Source organism: Hypanus sabinus, chromosome 26, assembly GCF_030144855.1.
Source record: "Hypanus sabinus isolate sHypSab1 chromosome 26, sHypSab1.hap1, whole genome shotgun sequence".
Taxonomy (NCBI): domain Eukaryota; kingdom Metazoa; phylum Chordata; class Chondrichthyes; order Myliobatiformes; family Dasyatidae; genus Hypanus; species Hypanus sabinus.
In genome coordinates this window covers 13,882,527-13,895,130 of record NC_082731.1, presented here as the reverse complement: position 1 = coordinate 13,895,130, position 12,604 = coordinate 13,882,527, and the positions used below count along the sequence as shown (strand labels likewise).

Genomic DNA, 12,604 nt, shown 5'->3' with positions numbered 1-12,604 from the left:
AATGATGGGTGCTGCCTTTCTGAGGCGCAGCTCCCTGAAGATGTCCTGGATACTCTGGAGGCTAGTGACCACAATGGAGCTGAATTAAGTTTACAACTTTCTGGAGCTTATTTCAATCCTGTTCAGTACCCACGCCCCCCCCACCCCATATCAGACAATGATGCAGCCAGTTAGAACGCTGTCTGTGGTACATCAGTAGAAATTTGCGAGTGTCTTAGGTGACGTACCATCTTCTGGGGGTGGGGGGGGGTGAAATTGATTGCTGGGTCCCTTGCAGAGATACTTCTATCATCGTTAGACCCAGGTGACATACCAGAGTGGATATTGTGCCTTTATTTGAGAAGTGTTGCCAGGATAACCAGGAATCTACAGGTTAGGAAATTTACTGAGTGGGGGGGGGGGGGGCGGTAGATTTTGAAGGAGACAATCTACCCCCTTTCTGGAAAGGCAAGGACTAAGCTTTCAACATGGACTATAAGGGCCGAGATGGCTTGTTTCCGTGCTGTAATTGTTATATGGTTACATGATTCGGGATGGTATGAATTTTTGTGTGGGAAACCAATTTTTTTCTTGAAGCTGTGACAGAGTTTTGTTGAAGACAGTGTGATTGACGATCTCTATGTTGACTTTAGCAATACCTTTGACAAGATCCTGTACAGTAGGCTGGGCTGGAGATTAGATCACACAGGGTCCAGGGTGAATGAGCTGGGCTGGAGGTTACATCACACAGAGTCCAGGGTGAATGAGCTGGGCTGGAAGTTACATCACACAGGGTCCAGGGTGAATGAGCTGGGCTGGAGGTTACATCACACAGGGTCCAGGGTGAATGAGCTGGGCTGGTTACATCACACAGGGTCCAGGGTGAATGAGCTGGGCTGGAGATTACATCACACAGGGTCCAGGGTGAATGAGCTGGGCTGGAGATTAGATCACACAGGGTCCAGGGTGAATGAGCTGGGCTGGAGATTACATCACACAGGGTCCAGGGTGAATGAGCTGGGCTGGAGATTACATCACACAGGGTCCAGGGTGAATGAGCTGGGCTGGAGATTACATCACACAGGGTCCAGGGTGAATGAGCTGGGCTGGAGATTACATCACACAGGGTCCAGGGTGAATGAGCTGGGCTGGAGATTACATCACACAGGGTCCAGGGTGAATGAGCTGGGCTGGAGGTTACATCACACAGGGTCCAGGGTGAATGAGCTGGGCTGGAGGTTACATCACACAGGGTCCAGGGTGAATGAGCTGGGCTGGTTACATCACACAGGGTCCAGGGTGAATGAGCTGGGCTGGAGATTACATCACACAGGGTCCAGGGTGAATGAGCTGGGCTGGAGATTAGATCACACAGGGTCCAGGGTGAATGAGCTGGGCTGGAGATTACATCACACAGGGTCCAGGGTGAATGAGCTGGGCTGGAGATTACATCACACAGGGTCCAGGGTGAATGAGCTGGGCTGGAGATTACATCACACAGGGTCCAGGGTGAATGAGCTGGGCTGGAGATTACATCACACAGGGTCCAGGGTGAATGAGCTGGGCTGGAGATTACATCACACAGGGTCCAGGGTGAATGAGCTGGGCTGGAGATTACATCACACAGGGTCCAGGGTGAATGAGCTGGGCTGGTTAGATCACACAGGGTCCAGGGTGAATGAGCTGGGCTGGAGATTACATCACACAGGGTCCAGGGTGAATGAGCTGGGCTGGAGATTACATCACACAGGGTCCAGGGTGAATGAGCTGGGCTGGTTAGATCACACAGGGTCCAGGGTGAATGAGCTGGGCTGGTTAGATCACACAGGGTCCAGGGTGAATGAGCTGGGCTGGAGATTACATCACACAGGGTCCAGGGTGAATGAGCTGGGCTGGAGATTACATCACACAGGGTCCAGGATGAGTGAACTAATTAGATACAAAATTGACTTTGTACTTGGAGCCAGAGACCATAAGACAGGAGCAGAGTTAGGCCATTTGGCCAGGGCTGATGTATTATCTCCCACTCTCCTGCCTCCCCCCCTCCCATAATCTTTAACCCCGTTATTATTGAAGAGAGTGGTGTGTTATTTCCAGGTTGGAGCCCTGTGACTGGCGGTGTGCCAACTCATTGATGCTTTGTCATTGTCATTGTCATTTAGATTAACTGCTTGGATACAACAGGATTAGCAAGTTTGCAGATCGTACTGGTGGCGATGTGGACAGTGAAGAGGTTATCTAAGATGACGACAGGATCTAAACTAACTGGGAAAGTTTGCAAGGAATGGCGAGTGGAATTTGATTTGGACATCTGCAAAGCGTTGCATTCTGGAAAGTTAGACCAAAAGAGTTGTATAGTAAATGGCAAGGGCATAGGGAGTGTGGTGGAACAGACAGACAGTGGGCTGTAAGTGGATAGTTACTGCTGTCAGGATGGTGAAGCAGCCATTTGACCTGCTTTCTTCACCAGTTGTGTACAGGAAGGCATGCAATGTTACAAACGTCGGTGAGCCCACACGGTGCATTTCCGATTGCTTTGCTGTCGGATGTTGTTAGGCTGATAAGGGTGTCAAAACATGATTGAGACTGAGGGGTTTGAGTTGTAGGGAGACACTGGATAGACTGGGGCTTTTTGCCCCGAGTTTAGGAAGCTGACAAGTGACTTCTATAAACTGAGGGGCATAAATAACATGATTTTCCCAGAGTAGTAGAGTCTAAAACTAAAGCGCACAGGTTAAGGTGAGAATAGAAAGAATTTAACAGCAACACGCACAAACCGCTGGAGGAGCTCAGCAGGTCAGACAGCATCAACGGAATGGAACGAGCAGACAAGGTTTCAGGCCGAAGGCTGGAAAGGAAGGGGACAGAAGCCAGAATGAGGTGGGGAGGGGGCAAGGAGGAGTACAGCTAGCAGATGGTAGATGAAACAAGGTGAGGCGAGTGGCCGATGAAGTGTGAGGCTGGGGCAATGAAGAGGTAAAGGGTTGAAGAAGAAGGAATCTGATAGGGGAGGAGAGAGGACCATGGGAGAAAGAGGAGGGGCACCAGACGGAGGTAATAGACAGGGGAGGAGAAGGGGTATGAGGGGAACAAGAGTGGGGAAAGGAAGTGGGGGTGGGGGAGGAGAAATCACTGGACGTTAGAGAAATCGATGTTCACCATTAGGCTGGAGGCTACCCAGACAGAACGCGAATGTTGCTGCTCCAACCTGAGTGGCCTCATCGTGTCAGAATGGGAAGGAGATTTAAAATGGGTGGCCACGGCTGTGGCAGACGGAGGAAGTGGAGATGCAATATGTGAAAGGCATGTAGATTTGATTCTCGGTGAGAGGGGCAAATGAGGGGAGCTGAGCTGGCATGGACACGTTTTGGGCCGAAGAGCCGGTTTCTGCGCTGATTAACTCTTTGATTGGAGTTTGAAGAAGTGATTCACCCGGATATTGTGTGGAATGGAGGACTTTACCTAGAAAGGATAAACGGGTTCATTGTCACTGGAATACCGGAGGCTGAGGGATGAAGTTCATATCATCATGATGGCCGTAGACAATGTAGGTAGTCGGTCTTTTTTCTTGTGGGTGGGGAAATGTCTATAGAGATGAGATTAGCTGTAGCTTTTTCTGTCACATGTATCTCGAAGCGTACAGTGGAATGCGTTGTTTTTCTCGATGACCAGCACAGTCTGAGGGTCTGCTGGGGTGGGGGGCGGGGGGCAGCCGTAGTACCTGCCGTGCTTCTGGCCCCAACGTAGCCTGCGCACAACCGACGACTCCCACGCAACAGGTTTCCAGCATCCGCAGATTTTCTTGTGCTTGCCTTACCAGTCCCAACCCGTATACTTTGGAATGTGTGATGAAAACCGGACTTTGTGATCAAGGGCAGAGCCCAGAAGCTCCGTACAGATGGTGGAAGGAATTGAACCCAGGTCGCTAACTCTTACCACTGTGCTGCTGGCCGGCTGCCCCTGGGTATGCCTATAAAAGGGTGTAGGGTTAGAGGGCAGTGAGGAGAAATCGGAAGATATGAGGGCCAGCTGGTCGAGCTGGAGATCTTTACAGCATTTAAAAGGTATTCACGAGGTGCATGGATACAAAGGGAGGGACTGTGGATAAACATTATGGTCAGTATGAGTTGGTCCTGTGAGTCTGACATTGTCAGGGTGTTTGGTCATAAGATTTAGGAGCAGATTTAAGGCCATTTGGCCCATCGAGTCTGCTCCAGCATGTCATCATGGCTGATCCAGTTTTCCTTCTCCCTGTATCCCATCATGCCCTGACTAAATAAAAATCTGTCAACCTCTGCCTTAAATGCACCCAATGACTTGGCCTCCACGGCCGCCTGTGGCGGTGAATTCCACAGATTCGCCACCCTCTGGCTAAAGAAATTCCTCCGCATCTCCATTCTAAAAAGACATCCCTCTATTCTGAGGCTGCGTCCTCTGGTCTCAGACACCCCCACCATCCTCTCCACATCCACTCTATCCCGGCCCTCAACATTCAGTAGGTTTGAGTGAGGCCACTCCTCATACTTCTGCATTCCAGTGAGCCGTCAAACGCTCCTCATTTGATAGATCTTTCAATCCCGTAATCATTTTCCCAGAACCCTCTTTGAACCCTTTCAGCATATCCTTTCTTAGATACTCCTCAGCCGCTGTTACTAATCCTGTCGTCTTGTTGCTTGTGGGAATTTGTCAAGCGCGTACTTTCTCAGCTTACGACAACCGTGAAGTAGGAAGCAACGAGGAGGTCGGAAAGCAGAGAAAGGCAATGACACAGAATGCTGGAGGGATTCAGCAAGACGAGCATCTTCCGGAGAGGAGACTCTATAGAGGCTGCCTAACTTGCAGAGTTCCTCCAACATTTTGCGTATTGCTCAAGATTTCCATAAGACCATAAGATATAGGAGTAGAAGTGGGCCACTTGGCCCAGCTCCACCATTCAATCAGGGGCTGATCCAATTCTTCCAGTCATCCCCACTCCCCTGCTTTCACCCCATGCCCTTTGATGCCCTGGCTAATCAAGAACCTATCTATCTCTGCCTTAAATACACCCAATGACTTGGCCTCCACAACTGCTCGTGGCAACAGATTCCACAAATTTAGCACCCTCTGACTAAAGTGAGTTCTCGGCATCTCTGTTCTAAAAAGACGCCCTTCAATCCTGAGGTCGTGCCCTCTTGTCCTAGAATCCCCTACCATGGGAAATCACTTTACCATATCTCATCTGTTCAGGCTTTTTAACATTCGGAATGTTTCTATGAGATCCCCCCTCATTCTCCTGAACTCCAGGGAATACAGCCCAAGAGCTGCCAGACGTTCCTCGTACGGTAACCCTTTCATTCCTGGAATCATTCTTGTGAATCTTCTCTGAACCTTCTCCAATGTCAGTACATTCTTTCTAAAATAAGGAGCCCAAAACTGCACACAATACTCCAAGTGTGGTCACACGAGTGCCTCAATGTCACTTCCCTGCTCTTATACTCTATACCTCTAGAAATGAATACCAACATTGCATTCGCCTTCTTCACCACTGAATCAACTTGCAGATTATCTTGCACAAGGACTCCCAAGTCTCTTTGCATCTCTGCATTTTGAATTCTCTCCACATCTAAATAATAGCCTGTCCATTTATTTCTTCCACAAAACTGCATACACTTTCCAACATTGTATTTCACTTGCCACTTCTTTGCCCATTCCCATAATCTACCTGAGTCTCTGCAGGCTTTCTGTTCTCTCAACACTACCGGATTCCCCACCTATCTTTGTATCATCGGCAAATCTAGTCACAAATCCTTTAATACCGTCGTCCAAATCATTGACATACATCGCGAAAAGCAACAGTCCCAACACCAACTCCTGTGGAACTCCACTGGTAACCGGCAGCCAGCCAGAATAGGATCCCTTTATTTCCACTCTGTTTTCTGCCGATCAGCCAATGCTCCACCCATGCTAGTAACTCCCCTGTAATTCCATGGGCTCTGATCTTGCTGAGCAGCCTCATGTGCGGCACCTTGTCAAAGGTCTCCTGAAAATCCAAGTACACCACGTCTACTGCATCTCCTTTTTCTACCCTGCTTATAATTTCCTCAAAGAATTGCAGTAGGTTTGTCAGGCAGGATTTTCCCTTCAGGAAACCATGCTGGCTTTGGCCTGTCTTGTCACGTGCCTCCAGGTACGCTGTAATCTCATCCCTAGCGATCAATTCCAACAAACTCCCAACCACTGATGTCAGGCCAACAGGTCTATAGTTTCCTTTCTGCTGCCTCCCACCCTTCTTAAATAGCAGAGTAACATTTGCAATTTTCTAGTCATCCGGTATAATGTCAGAATCTATTGATTCTTGAAAGATCATCGTTAATGCCTCTGCAATCTCTCTAGTTACTTCCTTCAGAACCCGAGGGTGCATTCCATCAGGTCCAGGAGATTTATCCACCCTCAGACCACTAAGCTTCCTGAGTACCTTCTCAGTCGTAATTTTCACTGCACAAACTTCACTTCCCTGACACTATTGAATGTCTGGTATACTGCAGATGTCTTCCACTGTAAAGACTGATGCAAAATACTCATTCAGTTTCTCTGCCATCTCTGTATCTCTCATTAAAATATCTCCATTGTCATTTTGTATTGATCCTATTCCTACCCTTGAGTCTCTTTTACTCTTTATGTACTTAAAAATGCTTTTAGTATCTTCTTTGATATTAGTCGCCAGCTTTCTCTCATAATTCATATTTTGCTTTGGCTCTGACTTCACTTGTCAGCCACGGTAGTGTCCTTTTTCCCTTTGAAAATTTCTTCTAATTTGGAATATATCTGTCTTATTTTTTGCAGAAACTCCAGCCATTGCTGCTCTGCTGTCCTTCCTGCAAATGTCCCTTTCCAGTCAACTTCGGCCAGTTCCCCTCTCATGCCATCATCATTTCCTTTATTCCACTGAAATACTGACACACTATTTTTTCCCTCTCAAATTTTAATGTGAACATGATCATATTGTGATCACTGTTCCTTAAGGGTTAGGAACATAGAAAACCTACAGCACAATACAGGCCCTTTGGCCCACAAAGCTGTGCCAAACATGTCCCTACCTTAGAAATACCTAGGGTTACCCATAGCCCTCTATTTTTCTAAGCTCCATGTATCCATCCAGGAGTCTCTTAAAAGACCCTATCGTTTTCACCTCCACCACCGCTGCCGGCAGCCCATTCCACACACTCACCATTCTCTGAGTAAAAAACTTACCCCTGACATCTCTGTACCTACTTCCAAGCTCCTTAACACTATGCCCTCTCGTGCTAGCCACTTCAGCCCTGGGAAAAAGCCTTTGACTATCCTCATGATCAATTCCTCTCATCATCTTATACACCTCTATCAGGTCACCTCTCATCCTCCGTCGCTCCAAGGAGAAAAGGCCGACTTCACTCAACCTGTTCTCATAAGGCATGCTCCCCAATCCAGGCAACATCCTTGTAAATCTCCTCCGCACCCTTTCTTCCACATCCTTCCTGTAGTGAGGTGACCAGAACTGAGCACAGTACTCCAAGTGGGGTCTGACCAGGGTCCTATATGGCTGCAACATCACCTCTCAGCTCTTAAACTCAATCCCACGATTGATGCACCATGTGCCTTCTTAACTGGAGTCAACCTGAGTAACAGCTTTGAGTGTCCTATGGACTCGGACCCCAAGATCCCTCTGATCCTCCACACTGCCAAGAACCTTGTCATTAATGCTATATTCTGCCATCATATTTGACCTACCAAAATGAACTACCTCACACTTATCTGGGTTGAATTCCATCTGCCACTTCTCAGCCCAGTTTTGCATCCTATTGATGTCCCACTGTAACCTCTGACAGCCCTCCACACTATCCACAACACCTCCAACCTTTGTGTCATCAGCAAACTTACTAACCTATCTGTCTACTTCCTCATCCAGGTCATTTATAAAAATCACAAAGAGTAAGGGTCCCAGAACAGATCCCTGAGGCACGCCATTGGTCACTGGCCTCCATGCAGAATATGACCCGTCTACAACCACTCTTTGCCTTCTGTGGGCAAGCCAGTTCTGGATCCACAAAGCAATGTCCCCTAACCGTAAGCTCTCTTATCACCTCTGGATTGGGTGTTGTGCAATGATCCAGCACAGCTGATCCCCTAGTGGGCTCAACAAGTTGACCTAAAAAGCCATCCCTTAGACATTCTACAAATTCTCTCACGAGGTCCAGTACTGGCCTGGAGGATCTCTTGTGTTGATGAAACAGTGAAGGGTGTTCCTCACCATTTGGCACAGTTACAAGGAGTGCAGCCACATGAGAGTGGCACCCTTCATCGAGGACTCCCGCCATCTCGGCCCTGCCGTCTTATCACTGCCTCCATCAGTGGGCCTTCACTGGGTTCCGGAACAGTTAACGGCCTTGAGACTTGAGGCTCATGACCCAGTGTGGTTAACTTCACTAGGCTCCACACTTATAAGGAGTCATCAACTCGTTATCAGTATTGTTTCCTAATTTATTTATTTTGTATTTACAAAGTTTGTCTTAATTAGTTGTTCGTCAGTCTTTTTATTGATTCTATTGTATTTCTTAGTTCCACTGTGAATGACTGCAAGAAAATAAATAGTACAGCGCCTATAAAAAGTATTCACCCCACTTGGAAGTTTTCATGTTTTATCGTTTTACATCATCGTATCACAGTGGATTTAATTTGGTTTTTTTGACACTGATCGACAGAAAAAGACTTTGTGTCAAAATGAACTCTACAAGTTGTTCTAAACATTACAATTATTAAACACAGAATAATTGATTGCATAAGTATTCAGCCCCTTCAAGTCAGTATTTAGTAGATGTACATTTGGCAGTAATTACAACCTTGAGTTTGTGTGAATAGATGTCTGTCAGCTTTGTATATCAGGGCTTTGCTATTCTTCTCCATTCTTCTTTATAAAACTGTTCAAGCTCTGTCAGATTGCATGGGGATCATGAGTGAACTTGTAACTCCTCCAGGGTTGTCATAGGCCTCTTGGCAGCCTCCCTCACTAGTCCCCTTCTTGCACAGTCTCTCAGGTTTTGAGGACGGCCTACTCTAGGCAGATTTACATCTGTGCCATAGCATTTCTGGATGATTGACATACCTGTATTCCAAGGGATATGACTTGGAAATGTTCTTGTATCCGTCTCCTGATTTGTGCTTTTCAATAACCTTTTCACGGAGTACTTGGGAGTCTGCTTTTGTCTCCATGGTGTAGTCGTTGGCAGGATACTGACTCACCAGCAGTTGGACCTTCCAGATACAGGTGTATTTTTACTACAATCAATTGAAACACAGTGACTGTACACAGGTCTCCAAACACAGATCTCTGTTTAACTAATTATGTAACTTCTAAAATCAAATGGCTGCACCAGTGATGATTTGGTGTGTCATATTAAGGGCTGGTGGTTGGGGGGGGGGGGGGGTGGAGGTTATATCAATGCAGTCATGTTGTGTTTTATATTTGTAATTAATTTGGATCACTTGATAGAAACTCTGTTTTCACTTCGACGCAAGTATTTTTCTGCTGAGCAGTGTCAAAAAAAGGCCAAATTAAGTCCACTGTGATTCTATGTTGTAGGACAATAAAACATGAATACTTTTTTTTAAGCACAGTATCTGGTGACAATACTTTGATAATAAATTGACTTTGAACATTAAATGCAAATCTGCTCAAAAGGACTTTGACCAGAAATAATTGATCCATGGTGCAGGTGCCAGACACCGGACGTGACGTCACACACCGCTCGTTTGCTCCCCGAAGGAGGACGTTTCCGCAAGTTGAGCGCCAGTTTAATTCGCACCGAGGCCGCGACCGAGGAGCAGACCCGATCGGGGGAGAGTCGGTACGAGTGTTACGATCAGCGGCGGTCCGTCTTATTGGCGACAAACCCTCCGCGGCTCCGCTCCCTCACCGCCCATCCGAGAGCCCGGTCCAACTCGACGGGGGCCCGAAAACAAGGGCTGCGCATGCGTATTGGGGTGGGGTCAGTACGGTTGCCAACGGGCGCGGGATGCTGGGTAAAAAGACGGCCATTGATTGCAGTGCTCTGTGATGCCGGTGGATAGACTGCGACATGGTAGTGAGACGTCCAGACCCTGCCGAGCTCTCAGAGACCAAAGCAACAATTATTCTGCTGGAGGAACTCAGCAGGCCGGTTGGAGGAAACGCTTACGTCTGCGCAAACGGACGTTTCTCCACCTGCTGAGTTTTTCCAAGAGATTGTTCCTCCAGATTCCAGCATCTGTGGTCTTTAGACTGGCTCTGACTAAGAAAGAGTAACTGAGCTACGCACCTAGCACATAAAGAAATCAACTTATCCAAGTACCGGGTAATTATACCGGATAATGGGATTGTGGATTTTCGCTGCTTTGTGGTAATTTATTGACCAGTCAGCAGGGTAAGTGGTAGAAACTGGGAGGACTCGGTAAGATTGTGTCAGAATACAGTGCAGGATTAATGTTAAATTAGTGTATATGGGTGTTGATGGTCGTGAACAGCGGCTTGAAAGACTTATTTTCTTGCTGCATTCCTCCATGACATGGATTTATGGGAAGTAGATGATGGGTGACTTCTTTTTTTGTAGATGCGCCTGGAGTAGCTAGAGTAATTGAAAAGAGAAAGGTGGATATAGTCTATCTGGGCTTTGAAAGGTGTTATGCACCAGGAATTGCATGTAGTGTGCTGGTGAGAACTGATTTGGTGGAAGGAGACTAACCAACTGAAGCATAGTTGACCAGGGAGATCAGAGTGATCTCTTATGCCCATCTTCCTGATGTTCTCAGTATCATTTTACAGGATATCTAAGGTGGAGGAGTTGTGAACAGAAACCTTGTGTGTAATTTCAGGTCTGTGGGCTCACTCATTTCCCCAGCACCGAATACCATCGTCCATTGATTACGGAAAAACAGATGCTTGTTTGCTTCACTATGAACCACAGGCAATGAGAGGCCCAGATACAGTTCAGTTGCATACTTGATGACCAGTGAGTTCACGGGGAAATAGAGGTACCCCCTGCTTTACGAAAGTTCGCTTTACGCCGCTTCGCTTGCACGAAAGACCTACATTAGTACCTGTTTCCGCTAACCAAAAGAAATCCGGAAGACTTTCACTTTTATGAAAGAAGGTGAAAAGCGAAAATAGTTTTCAGTGTTTGTTTTGCAGTGAGCCGTTACTGTATAGAGGCAGCGCGCACCCCGAGCAGTGAGAGTGGCGCCCCCAAGCTCCTTCCCCGGGAACTGCACTCAGCTCCAAGCCGCCATAGCTTTGAACTGTGTCTGCGAGCATCTGTGCTTTATCCCGATTTGTCTTGTGCATCCGTTAGCAAGCTGTGTCCAAAGGTATCAGAAAAGCCCAAGAGAGCTCGTGAGGGTGTTGCGCTTAGCGTAAAACTGGGTGCAATTAAGCTTTTCGATCGTGGTGAACGAAATAAAGCCATCGCCTGCACGTTAAACTTGCCTGCGTCCACCATTCGCACTATTTACACGCAGAGAGAAAGAATCTTGAAAGCTGCCGATGTTACTGTTGGTTCTGCTCGTAGCAAGGTGGTCTCTCTTATCCAGTAATGGATAAAATGGCAAGTGTATTGCTTGAGTGGGTTGATGGGTGTAATAGTGATCGGCCCAAAAGTGAAGTCGTAAGTGAAACTACACTGTACATAAATTATTTCTACTTTATATAGGCTGTGTATTTATCATATCATTCCTGCTTTTACCATATGTTAGTGTTTTTTCAGGTTTTATGTGTTATTTGGTTTGATTTGGTAGGTTATTTTTCGGGTCTGGGATCGCTCCAAAATCTTCCCCATATAAATTAATGGTAATTGCTTCTTCGCTTCACGCCATTTCGGCTTACGACAGGTTTTACAGGAACACTCTACTTTCGGATAGCGGAGGAACCCTGCAGCATCCCCTATTGTCCTGCCATTTGAAGAGATTAATTCAGTGATCAGATCAAATGAGTCAGCAGTGAATTGGCTCCAACCCCCTGATAAGTGTGTGGGAGATGATTCACTTGGTGATCCAAGTTGAGGTGGTAAACTGGATCAGCATTGGCTTTGCAGAAGAAACCGCGGAGTGGCAGGAAGTAGATGGCTCCCTCTCTGACAGTTGGCCTGGGGCTAGCGGTGTCCGTTATTACTTGTCAGCTACATCAATGAACTGCATGATCATGCGATTAACTGGATCAGCATATTCAGATAATGTGGTGAATCCATCAGCAATTTTGCAATGACACCGAGATTGGGAGTGTAATGGAAAGTGAGGAAGGCTCTGAAAGCTTCTGGGATTAGGACCAGCTGGAAAAAAAACGGCTGAATTTAATGCAGTCAAGTGTGAAATGTTGCGATGTTTCAATGTCAGGGAAGTTTGGATAGGTACGTGCATTGGACGTAGTGAGCTGTGGCCTGGCTGGAGGATAATGGGATTAGGCAGAAGGTGGATCGATCTGAGCTGGATGGGCCAAAGGGCCTTTTCTGTGTTGCCGTTCAGTGAATTCACAGAGGAGAAAAGGCCATTCAGTTTCATTGTCCGTGGTACACAGTGCAGAGAAGCCATTCAGTTGAATTAGAAACCGAGAAAACCTACAACACAGTGCAGGCCCCTCGCCCAC

At 47.0% G+C, this 12,604-nt stretch overlaps 1 protein-coding gene across 6 annotated transcripts in view; it reads left to right on the top strand.

Moving 5' to 3' along the window:
- LOC132381644 (zinc finger protein 239-like) overlaps positions 1-12,604 on the top strand; it is a 48,854-nt gene that overhangs the window by 14,051 nt on the left and 22,199 nt on the right. For 3 of the 6 annotated variants that reach the window (XM_059951230.1, XM_059951233.1, XM_059951229.1), the window contains one exon: positions 9,708-9,839. The exons of the other annotated variants lie outside the window; for them this stretch is intronic. The gene's annotated coding sequence lies outside the window, so the exon portion shown is untranslated. The remainder of the gene's footprint in view (positions 1-9,707; positions 9,840-12,604) is intronic. 6 annotated transcript variants of the gene reach the window in all.